Source organism: Nomascus leucogenys, chromosome 3 (genome assembly GCF_006542625.1).
Source record: "Nomascus leucogenys isolate Asia chromosome 3, Asia_NLE_v1, whole genome shotgun sequence".
Taxonomy (NCBI): Eukaryota; Metazoa; Chordata; class Mammalia; order Primates; family Hylobatidae; genus Nomascus; species Nomascus leucogenys.
In genome coordinates this window covers 153,954,224-153,968,870 of record NC_044383.1, presented here as the reverse complement: position 1 = coordinate 153,968,870, position 14,647 = coordinate 153,954,224, and the positions used below count along the sequence as shown (strand labels likewise).

Genomic DNA, 14,647 nt, shown 5'->3' with positions numbered 1-14,647 from the left:
GTTGGCAAAGCAAACTCAAAGTGCCTGAAGTTAGTCACTTCCTAAAGAGATGCACCACCTCCACACATGGAGACTCTCAGCCCAAACCCTTTTTCTCCCTGAGTCCTCTAAAGTCACTAACTATTCTTCCTCCCTAAATATCTCTGCAAAGCTTGCAGCCTGAATTGCTGAGGAACATTCCAGTCATGTGACTTTGTGTCATTCATCATAAGCCACCACTGGAGAGCACCAAATGGAGCCCATGAGACGTCTGGGAATTCCAGCACCACAAAGACGAGGTCTTGGTCATGTGGGACCTGCTGGGAGGACAGGGGACCACCCTCTTGGAGCAGCAGCCGGATCTTTGAGAGCTGGAAAGACTTTAAAGAGGAGGCTGAGCTGGAAGAACCTGGGAAGATAGGGAGGCCGAGCCCCAGCAGGGTGCTGGGAAAGGATAATTCAACATACAGACTCAAGAAGTTCCAACAAGGACATGTTTACAACCTCACTGCAGCTTCATTGCAAAAGTCAAACTTCCCCCAGGACAATTTGTCATAGCTTAGCATGAACTTCAGAATATGGACATAGTCTTCATTACACTTCACAGAATCGGAATCCCTGTGTCCTAAAAGCAAGCTAAATTGATGGGTTCTAGGGATCTAAATCACTCAGCAATGAAAAAGTGTGCCTCAAAGTTAAGGGAAGAAATCAGAGGATGGGCAGGGTGGGGAAAGAGCACAGTTCATTACTCTCAGTTGATCTGCACAAGGAGGCCCACCGTAAAGAGCCCTCCTCAAAAAAAAATTGATAAATAAAAAATAAAAAAATAAAGAGCCCTCCTCCAGTAGAAACTGTGAGAAAGGGAGAGAACGTGTTGGTGACAGTCAGAGGGGCTAAAACACTAAGGCGTCGTCCCGTTGCCAGGTGAGCCTAGTGATGCACATCGCATCCTTGACTTAAAATATCACAGCTTCTCAAATAATAGCAGGCCTGAAAAAAAATTCATAGGACATGAGCACCATTGTAACAACACAGGTAGGGAAATGCCACTGGGCATAATAGAGTGATGTTTCTAGCACAGCCACCTCATCTGCATGGATATGTCAGCTTACCAAACTTGGGTGACAGCCAGATATCTCCATTTATGTCAAATAGTGAGGCTTGACCCAATTAAATGTGCTACTAGAGTCAAGATTTTAATTCACATCCAAAATGCTTTAAAGTGCAGTAAAAGTCAGTATCAGAGTCTTACTAAATATTAAACGAAAAAGTTAAGAAAATCAACATGAAGTCAAATGGAAACCACTAAAAGATTAAACCTTAGTTTGGTTTAATTGAAAGGGCAAAAACCTAAAAAGTTGTCATAAAATTCATTTTTAGGTATTCTCTAAAAGGTACCCAACAAAATTTTGCAAGTGATTCACTCGCAATTCAGAATGTACCCAACACCACTGAAAAATGAATTTTTCTTACGCTTTTAATATGGTTTGGCTCTGTGTCCCCACTCAAATCTCATCTTGTAGCCCCCATAATTCCCACATGTTGTGGGAGGGACCTGGTGGGAGATGATTGAATCATGGAGGCAGGTCTTTCCCATGCTGTTCTGGTGATAGTGAATATGTCTCACGAGATCTGATGGTTTTAAAAATGGGAGTCCCCCTGCACAAGCTCTCTTTGTCTCCTACCATCCACGTAAGATGGGACTTGCTCCTCCTGGGGCTTCCCCACCCACATGGAACTGTAAGCCCATTAAACTTCTTTCTTTTGTAAATTGTCAGTATTGGATATGCCTTTATCAGCAGTGTAAAAACAGACTAATACACCTTTCAACCAAAACACTGCCTAAAGCCTGGGCACTTCTGCGGACACAGGCAAGAACGTCTGTGTTTAGAGCTGAGGTCCAAGGATTTCCTGTAGCCCTCCCTCACACTGACCCAGTGCATAGATCATTACTCATTATCAAACAAGCATTTTAATCAAAGACTATCTACAATATATTGACATTATTTTGCATCTTTGATTCTCACAAGTGATGCTTTTGTCTCTTAACACATTTCCACCAAAATGAGTTCTTCATAATGGATGTAAGACACTTTGATGGTTTGGATACAGAGATCATGATCAACTTCAATGTTAAAATGTGGCATTAATTCACCTTTAAATGTCAAGCCAGCAAAGGAGTGTGGCAGGAAGTTGGTGAAGCTAAGACAAGACACCTGGCCCCACACCGGGTTCCTGAAGCTTCCCAGGGCTCAGATGCCCTATTATAAAATTCAGGGTCTGGGTGGGCAGACCTCCAAACCCCTCCTAACACTCAAGTGAGGGAGGTAAATGGAAAATAGACTGATTATCTTTACAATATTCTGCCCCTAAATATTATTAAGTAAGACAGACGTAAAATGTTTATGTCCTCATTATAACAATGTTCTAAGAAAGTCATGTGAGGAAAGTCTTGAAAAGGCCCCAAAGTTGTTGTGTAGTACCACTGTGGAGGAACATCACTACTTTTCAAAGTGTCTATTATGTTGTTACATTGCTTGTAGAATTCCTTTAATTACCTTAGAAGGATATCCCATGATTTCTTTCTAAGCAACTGCTTAGAGGACTGGGGTCTAGGGGATTTCATTTGAGGAGTTTTGCGGTCATTTAAATACATAGGTCTTAAGTGTGCTTAATTGTGGTGTGAGTGTAGCCATGTAAGTGGGCAAATGCAGTGCACCAAGAATATCTTTTGGCGTATCAGTCAATCAAAGCAAATTTTGTCATGTTTACAATAAATTAAACGCTATCTTTGAAAGGTTTCCAAAGAGTTCAAAATTCTAGTGAGAGAAACATTAATCAGGGAAGGTATTTGAAGCCTATCACTTGAAGGAAACGTGTGATTGAGTGATGAGGAAACCAAAGCACAGAGAAAATGAATTGGGCCAGGGCCAACCACACAGACTTCGGGGCTCTTCTCACCAAGGTCTCACCCACCCCCGGGCTCACCCAGCCCAGGGCTCACCACCCCGGCTCACCCACCCCACGGCTCACCCACCACAAGGCCCACCCACTCCAGTGCTCACCCACCCTCGGGCTCACCTACCCCGGCTCACCCACCCAGGGCTCACCCACCCCAGTGCTCACCCACCCAGTGCTCACCCACCCCGGGCTCACCCAGCTCAGGGCTTGCCCACCCCAGGGATCACCCAACCCGGGGCTCACCCAACCTGGGGCTCACCCACCCCGGGGCTCACCCACCCCAGTGCTCACCCACCCCGGCTCACCCACCCCAGGGCTCACCCACCCCAGGGCTCACCCACCCCAGTGCTCACCCAGCTCAGAGCTCACCCACCCCGGCTCACCCACCCCAGGGCTCACCCACCCCAGGGCTCACCCACCCCAGTGCTCACCCACCCCGGCTCACCCACCCCAGGGCTCACCCACCCCAGTGCTCACCCACCCCGGGGCTCACCCACCCTGGGGCTCTAGCTACAGACCCAAGTTCTGCTTCATTTTCACACGTGAGGGTGCCAGGATCCTGTTTCATCAACTCACTTGGATCAACCCAGGCATGACCGAAGGAACTCATCTTCCCCACATCAGGAGAATCCCCTTCCTGATGCGGTAGACGCCCTCTTTCTGGCTTGTCCTCAATGTCACGCTTCCTGCCGATGGCCCAGATTCCCCACCATGGACCCAAGCGCGTCTGTGACCTCCTTCAAAACACACCTACGAAGCCCTAGACGCTCGCATAGCACGAGGCCCACGCCCCGGCTTTGAGCTTCGGGTTGACAGAACTTGCACTGATGACATCGCTCCTGTCAAAGCGTTTGCTCCAGGAACTTCCTCAGGCCTGTGACCTAAATCTATCACATTATCTTGTCCATCTGTGTCTCAAGTTCCTCATCTGCAAAATGGGAACAATTAGAGCACCCACCACATCGAGGGTGTTGTGGGGAATAGAGTTTATTTGGGTAAATCATTTTGAACAAGGCCCTGGATATAGTAAGCATTATTCATAATTATGACCACATTTCCACACTGTTGATGACAACAGAGGAAGTACTTAATGTCCATAAATTAAACTTCCATGTTACACTATTTTCCAACACACACTTAATACAATAAATTAGCTTTAATATTACACAATGAGAATTAGTATAAGCAAACATCTTCCTGCTCTCTGCTTCCTTTACACCGAGGAGTGGGCATTTAGACCACTGCAGGGTGCAGAAAGTGTTCCTAGAAGGAGAGCTGGGGGTGTGAGGCACACAGCAACATACAAACACAACTGCAGGGCAGGGGGGCGTGACAGAACAAGCACTTCACATCTCGAACCTGAAGACAGCCTGGACATGGGTGCAAGCTGGCCCAGGACCCTGGGAGCCTTCATTTCTCCCCTAAGGAGCCTGGGCCCCTTTTCTTAGCAATGAAGGCAAAGGGTGTTGTCAAGGACACACCAAGATCACACACAACTCAAAATACTGCACTCCAAAGAGGCTGCACTCCCCATTTTACAGCATGAAAGACTGAGACTCAGAAGGTGGTCCAAACCCATGGGGAGTGGGAATCCAGGACTCACAACAGAACTGGTGACGCCAAAGCCCAGGTCCCCCAGGGCAGGCAGCACGATGCCTCCAGAGGGGCAGGGTGAGACCGTCTCCCTCCCAGAGAGGCTGCTGCATCCCAGCTCTCTCTGATGAGCCGGTACGTTGGTGGCCCCAGGGGAACTGTCCCCACGCCCTGAAGCCTCACCACAGCCCGGCCTCTGGGTCACACTGCAGGATTATGTTATCATGACATCCCCCCAGCCTTCCTAGGAGCTTAATCGTTTTGGAGTAAGTCCAAGAGGCCCAGGTTGCGTTGATTTCACGTGAGTGTGTTGCGCAGCAGGATCTTCAGGGCCCATCTTGGTGGCAGGTGGGAAAGACCGGCCACTCCCTATGCTGCCCCCCTCTCCAGAAGATGACGGCACACAGGCGCAAGGGCCCCCCACCTTGAATTGACCATGAAATACCACCATGAAAAAAGAAACAGAACTGGAATGTTTCTATTAGACTCATTAGAAAGAGAAGGGAAGAGAGACGAAAACAGGCTTGGAAAGATTCCAGGGCTTGGCCGAGCTGGGCCTGCCATCCTGCTCGGCGGGGTCAGGCTGACTTCCATTAGCACCAGCCCCAGAGACAAGGCGGCACCACGTGCACTCGTGGGTGTGGGGAGGGCGGGCCTGGGCCGGGGCTGCAGCGAGTGCGAGGCCAGGCTCCCACCCGGCAGTGATCACAAGCACGGCTGGAAGGACGTGACGCGGGGCTCATGTTCTGGGAGGATTACTCTGCCGCATACATGTGATCAGTGCAGGCTCCTGTGTATTCACAAACGGTGACTCCGGGCCACTTTGTGATCACTGGGCACCTGACGGGGAAAACGAGGCGATGAAGTCATTGCAGCTCCAGTGCAGGGTCGGTGGGTGCCATTTGTCACTGAGTCCATCACAGTCAGCCAGCCCCTCGGGCACTGCTTGTGTTGAAGGTGGGGTTGGATGGGTGGCATCCCCGTGGCTGGCGTCACACTGGGGTGCTGGGGCAGCTTTTCAACTGGGTTCTGACTCCTCTGTTGTAGACACTGGAATGGCACTCACTGGAAGCTGCACTTTGTTTTTGTCGAAAGTGTCTAAACGCACGTTCCTCCTGGCAGCCCTCGTGGACGGTCCAGAGGAGCTGCCATCTCCAGGTGACCGTGGAAGGGAGAGCTGGAGAGGGGTGTGGCAGCCACACTGTGCCTGCAGCGGTGTTGAGGACACAGGACTTTGCCATCTCTCCCAGGTTGTGCACAGTTTGCCAGAAGGAGAAAATGGAGCATGACGCGGAGTAGTTGCCGTTTCACGTGAGCGTGTGCATGCTTGTCCTGAGCAGCTTCTTCAAAACCCTGCAGCCCCAGTCTTGTTGCTGCTTTTCCCCTGAGCTCATGCTTCACGGGCAGAGGGATAAAGACTGAACTCATTCACCTCGATGGACATGACAACCCGCCCGTCACCCACATGGGGCAGCCCAGGCTTCTTCCTGCCCTCACACTGACAAGGCTTTCGCTTGCCACTAAAAACGATGCATCCAGAGTCCTCTCCAGGAAATCCCACCTTCTTCTCCTGTTAACAGTACCTGATGTCCCACAATCCAGAAGCACCCTCCTAAAAATGTAAGGAGGCTTCTCTGAGATCAGCCTAACCTGGGGCGCGTTTTGAAATCCAGCACTAGCCAGAATGTTCTCGTGGGAAGGCCACTTCCCTTCTCAAGCTTCAGTACTGGGGTTGCCGAAGGAGGAAAGCTCCACGTGGGAAAGTCGCTGTGGCCGCCAAGTGGTACCAGGGAGTCTCTGTGAGAGACCCTGCTGGGGTGCCATGAGGGTCTCTCGCAGCACCGAAGGTACCTGGTGTGAACGGAACCCACTGCGAGGCTTCTCTTTGTGGCCTGCTTCAGTGCAGCCCGACCTGGTTGAGGTTAACTCAAGGGCAGACCCATGACCTGGGAATGGCCGCAGCCACCTGTCAGCCCTGCAGCCCCTCCATGCCCCACCCACCCTGCCTCAGTCTTGCAAAAACCCAGAGCCTTTCTCTTGTCCCCGCACAGCTAATCGCAGTCATAAATGGCGACAGCCAGGCTGCGTCATTAGGGAACGATGTGTGTGGGACCCTCTTTTAAACTATCTATCAATTGAACCAGAAGCAGATGAAGTGACTTCACAGAGCTCAGGGACGACACATCGGCCCACACGTCCAGCTCCGAGCGGTGACTCCTTCCCAGCAGGCCCGTGCCCCCACGCCTACTCCGCCCTCCCTGGGCTTTGGGGTGGCCCTGGTACGAGGCATCTGCCGTCAGAGGCTGGGCTGGGGGCTTCTCCACCCTGGCCTGAGTGCTGCGCCCTTTCATAGGAACAGACCGGGAAATCGGGAAGTGAGGTGAAGACTCCACCCAGATGTTTGCATGGATTCATGGAGGGGGTCACCCTAGTCCTCTAATGCTGTTGAGATACGAAGTTTTGAATCCATGTTGATTCTGTCACTTGCAATTTTCTCCCCAGAGCTGCCCATTTGTATAAAGTGAGGCTAAGTTGTTGGGTTTGTTTTAAACCCCTCAGGTCTTCCTCTAAGTCCAAGGTTTTGGACCTCCAGGATATAATGGCTCATTCTATGCCCTTTCTGTGATATTCAACATCAGTAATTTTGAGTGACACCCCAGAGATAATAATGAAATTTGTACCTTTTTCTTTACATTTTATAAAATCTGTGTGACCTTTATAAGGTGAAGAAGTATCAAATGTTCTTCAGAAAGTTCATTTTAAGAAGGGAACAATAAACAAGTATAAACATGAACATTTTTAAGTAGGAGAGAATGAGGAAAGAAAAGGGCCCAGCCTCTCAAAGCTGGGACTTGAGGGCCACCCACCACAGCCAGCTGCCAGGCCAGCCCGGGCTTGGTGGCCGCCGAGCCAGCATCCTTCCTGCCCCTCTCTCTGAATCCATCATTTCTGATTCTGCTTAGAGAAAACCACGATTGGGACAAGACACAACATGGGAAAATGGTGAGTTGATTACAAAGTTCACCATTTAATTCTTTTATATCTTAAAGAATAAAACTCATAGACGAGACCCCAAGTCGGCTGCCCTCCCCTGGTCCTGTCTGGGGCCAACTGAAGGGTCAGAGCCAGGCTCTCCTCAGCACCCCTGGGCTGCACCTCAAGCTGGCCTGGTTCTTGGACAAAGCCCCAGTTCCTCCCAAGGCCCTTCATGGCAGCCCATCCTCACTCTGCCCTGGCACCCTGCAGGGGACCCTAATGAGCCCTCCCCTCCTGACCTGGGCTCCCTGAACCCAATACACACAGCTCCCATCTAGACCCTGGCCACCAAAACCCTCCGGAGTCAGCTTGAGAGCCACCTTTGGGCCAGCGCCAACCCTCTGCCCCACACCATTATCCAGTCTCAAACCAGGACCCTGGCCACAGGGACCCTGGCCACAGGACGTGCACCTGTAGCATCTGCTGGAACACTGGCCACGCACAACCTGTCCCTAGCAGCGTCTTCAGCACATGGCTGGTATAGATGTAGCTTCAGGATACGTCCCATGGAAAAGTCACAAGCTCACCTCCAGCTCGAGACACACCCCAAGTGCTGTGGTATGATTTTTTTCACATATTTTAGTGGGTTTTCTTTTCCCTTTCTTCATCAAAGCCTCCTCTGTTCCCCAGAATGTGTGTTTAGAAAATCCCAAGAACGATCTGATCAAGCAGCAGCTGAAGGGCAAACGGTCTCTACCTGCAAACACCTGGTCCCACCCCCGGTGCCTCCCACCTGCAGAACCTGTCAGAGCCGCAGTCTGGCCCTACCCGGGACGGGGAGATGAGTTGGGGGCACGTGTCCTGAGAGCTCTGGGTTTCGTGCTGTGAAGTTATGAGGGGCTATTTTCAGTTCTGAATGAACCTGGAAAACCCAGAAAGCATCTAAAGAAGAAAGGGTGAAAAAAATGTGTGACAAAAAAAAAAAAAAAAAAAAGCCCATTTTGGCTGAGGTTAGTTCTGGGTTAGTTCAATTCTTCACAAATGCTTCAGCAATGCCTCAGCTCTCAGAGCCATAGAGCCCTCGGGCCTCCTCAACCTTCCTGGGGGAGCTGGGACACACAGAGCCCAGAGGCAGCCCAAAAGTAGAGACGGCCACAGGGCAGAGTCACAGGAGGATACAGAGTGACCCCCTGCAGGCATCATGGACTGGGTGGAGCCTGGGAGTAACAGAGACAGAGAGATGAATCAAGATAGGGAAATAGAAAGATGAATAGAGTAAGAGAGACACAGAGATAGTACAGAGATGGACAGAAAGACAGAGCAAGACACACAGAGACAAGGACAGAGAGAGAGATGGAGACAGAAATAGAGGGGCAAAGAAAGAGAGATAGACAAAACAGAGAGGGAGAATGGCAGAGACCAAAGATAGAATCAGAGAGACAGAGAGAGAGGGAGACAGAGAGAAAGATAGATAGAGAGACAGAGATGGAGAATGGCAGAGATCCAGAGAAAGAATAAGAGAGACAAACAGAGACGGAGGGAGATAGAGGACAGAGATGGAGAATGACAGAGACCAAGAGATAGAATCAGAGAGACAGAGAAAGAGGGAGACAGAGAGACAGAGATAGAGAGACAGAGATGTAGTATGTAGAATGGCAGAGATCAATAGATAGAATTAGAGAGACAGAGACAGAAAGAGACAGGAAGAGACAGAGAGAGAGACAGAGAGACAAAGAGACAGAGAGAGACAGGAAGAAACAGAGACAGAGACAGAAAGACAGAGAGAGCGAATGGCAGAGACTGAGAGACAGAATCAGTGAGACACAGGGAGACAGAGGTACAGAGAGAGACAGACAGAGAGAGAAAAAAGAGAGAGAGAATGGCAGAAACTGAGAGACAGAACTGAGAGACACAGAGAGAGAGAGAGAAAGAGAGAGCCTATCCTCTAACTCTCCACTTGGCTTTGCCAGGGAAATTCTTTTCTCCTTTTTGTTGAACTCCAGGGTAGACTGAGAAGAGTGAGGAGGAGACCCAGAGACAAAGGCACAGCCCGAATGACAGGGCCGCAGGGTGACGGAGCCTTGAGGCCACCGCACCCCCTGGCTGCCCCACACCCTCTTGGGGCACAGCCCTGGGTCCCCAGTTCCTCCCCCACCCCTGCCCGCATTTGTCAGGCCACCCTGAGCACACTCTAGAACAGCCTGCACCTGCCTGCGTCCGACAGCAGATTCAAGCCACACTGCCCTGAATTCCTCAGGGCGGATCACCCTGAGTGTCCAGCCAAGGCCCTGGGGACTCTGGTGCAGAAACAGAGGCTGTGTCCTCCCAAGACCGACTTGCAGGGAACTCTGCCCCCGGCCCTGCTGTCAGAGCCACTGGGAGGAGGGCGTCCTGCGTGGAGCCCGGAGGAAGCCCCAGAAATTGACGGAGCGTGGCCTGGGAGTCAGCCTCGTGTCAGCCTCCGGGGAGCGGAGTGGGACAAAAGCCTCGGCCTGGCGGGCTGCCCTCCTTCCTGCTGCCTTCTAGAATCAAAGTTGGCCAGACAACCTACAGATATGTTTGGAATTTAACAAAACAAAACAGAAAGAAAAAGGTAGTAGAAATAAGGGAAGGGACTAGGAATGGTGTAGGAATCTAAATGACAGCTGCTAATGATTTTTCAAAATTTCCTTCAGATTCTGGGGTACAAAAAAATGCAAGTGGTGTTCTGAATATCTGAGCACAGAAATTTTGATTTGCTGCACTTATTGTTCTTTTGAGTTAAAATCCCTCAGGAAAATCCCATGTCTGAGAATCCTATCACTGGAGAACACTGAAATATAATATTCATTTAGCAAATAAAAATAAGCTATTGCTTTAAATAAAACCCGACTCACGAAGTGGACTGACCTCACAGCAGAAAGAAAATAGCACCCTATTTAGCCAGTCCAGGCCCCAGACAGGCAGCCCGCCTCACACGCCCCCTGCTCACTCTGGTTATTTTAAAACCAAAATTCTGCTTCAATAACATGATACTCTTATCTGATATGTGGGTAGTAACACTGAATGTAACATGCATATCCCAGACTTCTAAATAAAGTCAGTAGAAACATCAGGCTAAAATGTCCCTGCTTTTTAATTCCCTAATTTAGCATTTTGCATCATGAGCCAATTCTTTAAAGCTGGAAAGTTGAACTCACGTGAGGCAGCAGGCCCATGGGGTATTTTTGCAGACAAGGTGGCAGAAACTTTGCTGGTGGTGGTAACCCCAGACCCCACCGTGGGACCCTCCCCTAAAAGACAGAGCTCAGCCATTCTGGGGCTCCCTCCTGTGGTGGATTCTGGGAACCAGGGAACCTGGGAGACAATCTCTTCCACCTCTTCCAAAAAAGGAGAGGGGCTTCCCCCTCACACCAGCTGGGTGATTGCACCTGGATGTTTCCAGAAGGGTGTAGAAGGTGGGAGAGAGATGCCAAGAGTACAAAAAAAGAAGTTATGACTCCACCTGGATTTTATCTCTAAATGAAAAGAAAGATCTATCTTTGGCAACTCTCTCCAAAAGAGAAATCTTTTAAGAATGAAGAACTGATTAGCATACTCACGGGTCTGCATATCCTACAAAGAAAGAACTTAACGGATGTGTATGTTCAGGCAGAGAGATGGCTCACTTTCCTTAGCCTAAGATGTTTACAAAAACCTAGAATATATACACCCAGAGAGGGAGAGAGAGAGAGAGACAGACAGAGAGAGACAGAGAGAGCGCATGAGCTGCCTGGCAGGGATTCTGGGAGGACACGGGGGTTCATGTCTGTAGGGCACAGAGAGAGGGCTCTCTCATGTTTTAGGAGAGAAGGGTACAGAGTGTCAAGTGGGTTTTTTATTCTTACAGGCACCTTAATCCCACATTCCAGATGCTTTCATCCTGTTTCTGGAGAAGGTGTCCATGCTTCCAGAAAATAGCCTTCCCATGTGGCAGAATGAGGCAAAAAACATGCTGTTACGACTATTCACAGCTCATGGGACAACAGTCTTCACAAAGTGTCAATTGTTGGATTAGTGTTAAATTTTTACAGTTACATGTACTTGGGAGTTCAGTTTAGCATTTTACTGATGATTTCTAAGACCCCGGCTGTGGGCAGGGGCGACCCGAGGGAGGGAAAGCTCAGTATTCTGCTCGCCTGGGCTTTCCCCTGGGGAATAAATCAGTGCAGCAAATGGAAAGGTAGCCTGAGGGAGTGAGCTCTAGTCACACCCATTGCTTGGGAGAATTGAGGCCAATCCATTCACGGGAAGAAACAGGACCATGTAACACATTTGCATCAACTGGTGGCTGTATTTCCAACCTAGGATAATGGAATCAAGATGAAAATCTAGTTCTGATAAAAATAATATGTAAAGTATCATGTGGAGGTGCCAAAAAATTCAAAAAACAATGAGTGGTGGAAACTGGTTTAGCAGAATCTTAAATTTAGAGACACTTAGGATTATTATCCGATCACCAACTAGTGCCACCTCACAAGGTCACATTCGGGTTTAAGTGACCAACTGCTTGTGTAAGAGTATATCTGGTGTTGGGACCACATTCTTAAAAGGCTATCAATGAAACAAAGCTCCAAACAGAACCCGGTGGAGAAAAGGAACTGAAAGTGTCAGGGCCCGAGATCATTCTTTTACATCCTGGGAAGCAGCATCTACTACATGCATCCAGCACTTCAACATGAATATCTCATTTAATCTACACAAACACCCCAAATACTGGAAGAGAGAACCCAGGGCCTGAGAAGAAAGGGGTAGAGGAACAGGGAAGAGAAGGACCAGCTGGGAAGGGGTCTCATCTGCTGACAACCTAAGCATCTTCTTTAAATACTTAAATAAGGGGCCCTGGAAAATAGATGATGTCCATTCCTGTTGATTCATTAAGAGACAAATGTTTAAAGGTTACACGACTCTCAGCCTTCATTCAAACACAAACCCTTTCAGCATTCCTAGTTGACAACTTCTTATATAGGATCCAAGAGGAATTCTCCTTAGAACAAATTTTGCTCTATGGTGACTAGCATGACAGCAGGCCACCAGAATGCTCACATTATCTTTCTGGCTTAGTGTTCAAAACTTTAGGTACATTTGTATTCCAAAGACAGAGGCCTAGACTGTCTTTGAAAGGGCCATAATGTCATATTATCCAGATTCATTCACCAGTAAAAGCTACCTTCATCTTTTCTCTCTCTTTCCTTTTCTTTTTTCTCTTCTCTCTCTTCTCTTTCTCCTCCTCCTAATAGATAAGCACATCTCAAGGAAGCAGCAATGACAGGATCCTGATTGAAACTCACTGTCCTTGGGAATGCAGGACCGCAGGGCACAGTCCTGACCAGGGTCAGAATGGTATTTGATAGGCTGCTAACTGCTTCATCTTTGATGCGGCCATTTCACAGTGAAAAATATGACTGTCCCTCACAAATATGTGTGTTACAAAATTTAATTCAGTTGTCCTTTGAAATGAAGGGATGAGAGAAAAGCACATGTTTATTTTATGCTTTATTAAAGGTAATGAAACCTTCTAGAGGGTCCAGAAGTGCTTGTCACACACAGGGAGCTGGACTGCCAAGAACCTTAATGCCAAAGAATGGCCATGCATGGTTTATCTGACAGTCCCAAGCTGCCAGCCACCGCAAAATGAAAGTATATTAACTTCTTTTTTCCAAGGTACATTTTAGGTTAGTTTTAATTGTACTTAAAAAAGTTGTTGATTACATAGGCCCACATCCCATGTGGCATGAATTAATATACAACCAAAACCAAACATACACCCTAAAGCCCGGCCGATTCCTTTTCATTCAGATCTCTCAAGTTATTTTTAAAATTATAAGCACATATGGAATTTCCTTTGTTCTTTGAAATTTCTATCTCCTATTTAAAAGTAATTCTCTTATTTAAAAGGTGACTATATTTTATGAAGTCATTTTCCCTCAATTCGATTGCTCATGTCAGGAAGAATATTACAGTGACCGCTATAAATGTGAGGGAAGTTTGTACACAATGGTTCTGAGATACGACTTTAGATTTACATTTTTTCTCGACGTTATAAGAAATGCCGTGGCAGAGGAATAAGGGGGCAAGTGTGTGGGTGGATTCATGTGAAGACGGATCAATCTGCACAGACACTGGGAATCAGACAACAGAAGCTGGACACAGGGAGCCACAGGCAGGTCTGCGTTCACTTCTCAAGATGGGCGATGGGCCACAAATGTGGTTCCATGTGAGCAAAGAAAGAAAAAACAAGGTAATTAGGTATAAAAAAGCTGAACATGAGGGTTAGATTTTGAGTGGCACATTAGACCCACAACACCAAATGCAAGCAGGGCATCATAAAATGGTAAAATTGGAAAATATTTGGTGATATGTGTCTGCCAAACACAGGGACCCCATTAAGGTAATATCAACCCCCCTACCATTCTAAAACTGAAAACATGCCCAGAGACATTAGAATTATTAGTCTACTCACTTCAACAACACGTTTCCATCCTTGCTCAAAGTGCTATGAATATGTTAATTAGTACTTTACTTTAAAACGTAAATATGTATCACGAGGCTTGTGGTAGGGAGTTTAGCAAAAGATGTGCATAAGCCTCACCGCCTCAGTGGAGAGAGGGTAGCCAGCACCATCCTCCTCCCCATCACCATCCTCCCCATCACCATCCTCCTCCCCATCATCGTCCTCCCCATCGCCTTCATCCTCCCCAGTGCTGTCCTCCTCCCCATCCTTGTCCTCCTCCCCGTCCTCCTCCCCATCACCGTCCTCCCCATCGCCATCCTCCTCCCCATCACCGTCCTCCCCATCGCCATCCTCCTCCCCATCCTCCTCCCCGTCCTCCTCCCCGTCCTTCTCCCCACCGCCGTCCTTCTCCCCACTGCCGTCCTCTTCCCCACCGCCATCCTCCTCCCCAGTGCCATCCTCCTCCCCAGCGCCGTCCTCCTCCCCAGCCTCCTGGGAGCGGCCCCACATCTTCTGCTGTGCTCCTAAAAGCCCAGGTCACCACCAGGAGGGCTGCTCAAGTCCAGCGCAATGTTGCTTTCATGGCAGAGAATTCGAAAGAGTCTCTTCCATGGGAGGATTTTCCTCCTTCACAACTCAGCCCTCAATATCATCAACCCACCACTA

The 14,647-nt window shown here is 48.7% G+C and overlaps 1 protein-coding gene across 1 annotated transcript in view; it reads right to left on the bottom strand.

Moving 5' to 3' along the window:
* The window catches only part of SMOC2 (SPARC related modular calcium binding 2), a 213,275-nt gene that overhangs the window by 191,730 nt on the left and 6,898 nt on the right, over positions 1–14,647 (bottom strand). The window lies entirely within an intron of this gene.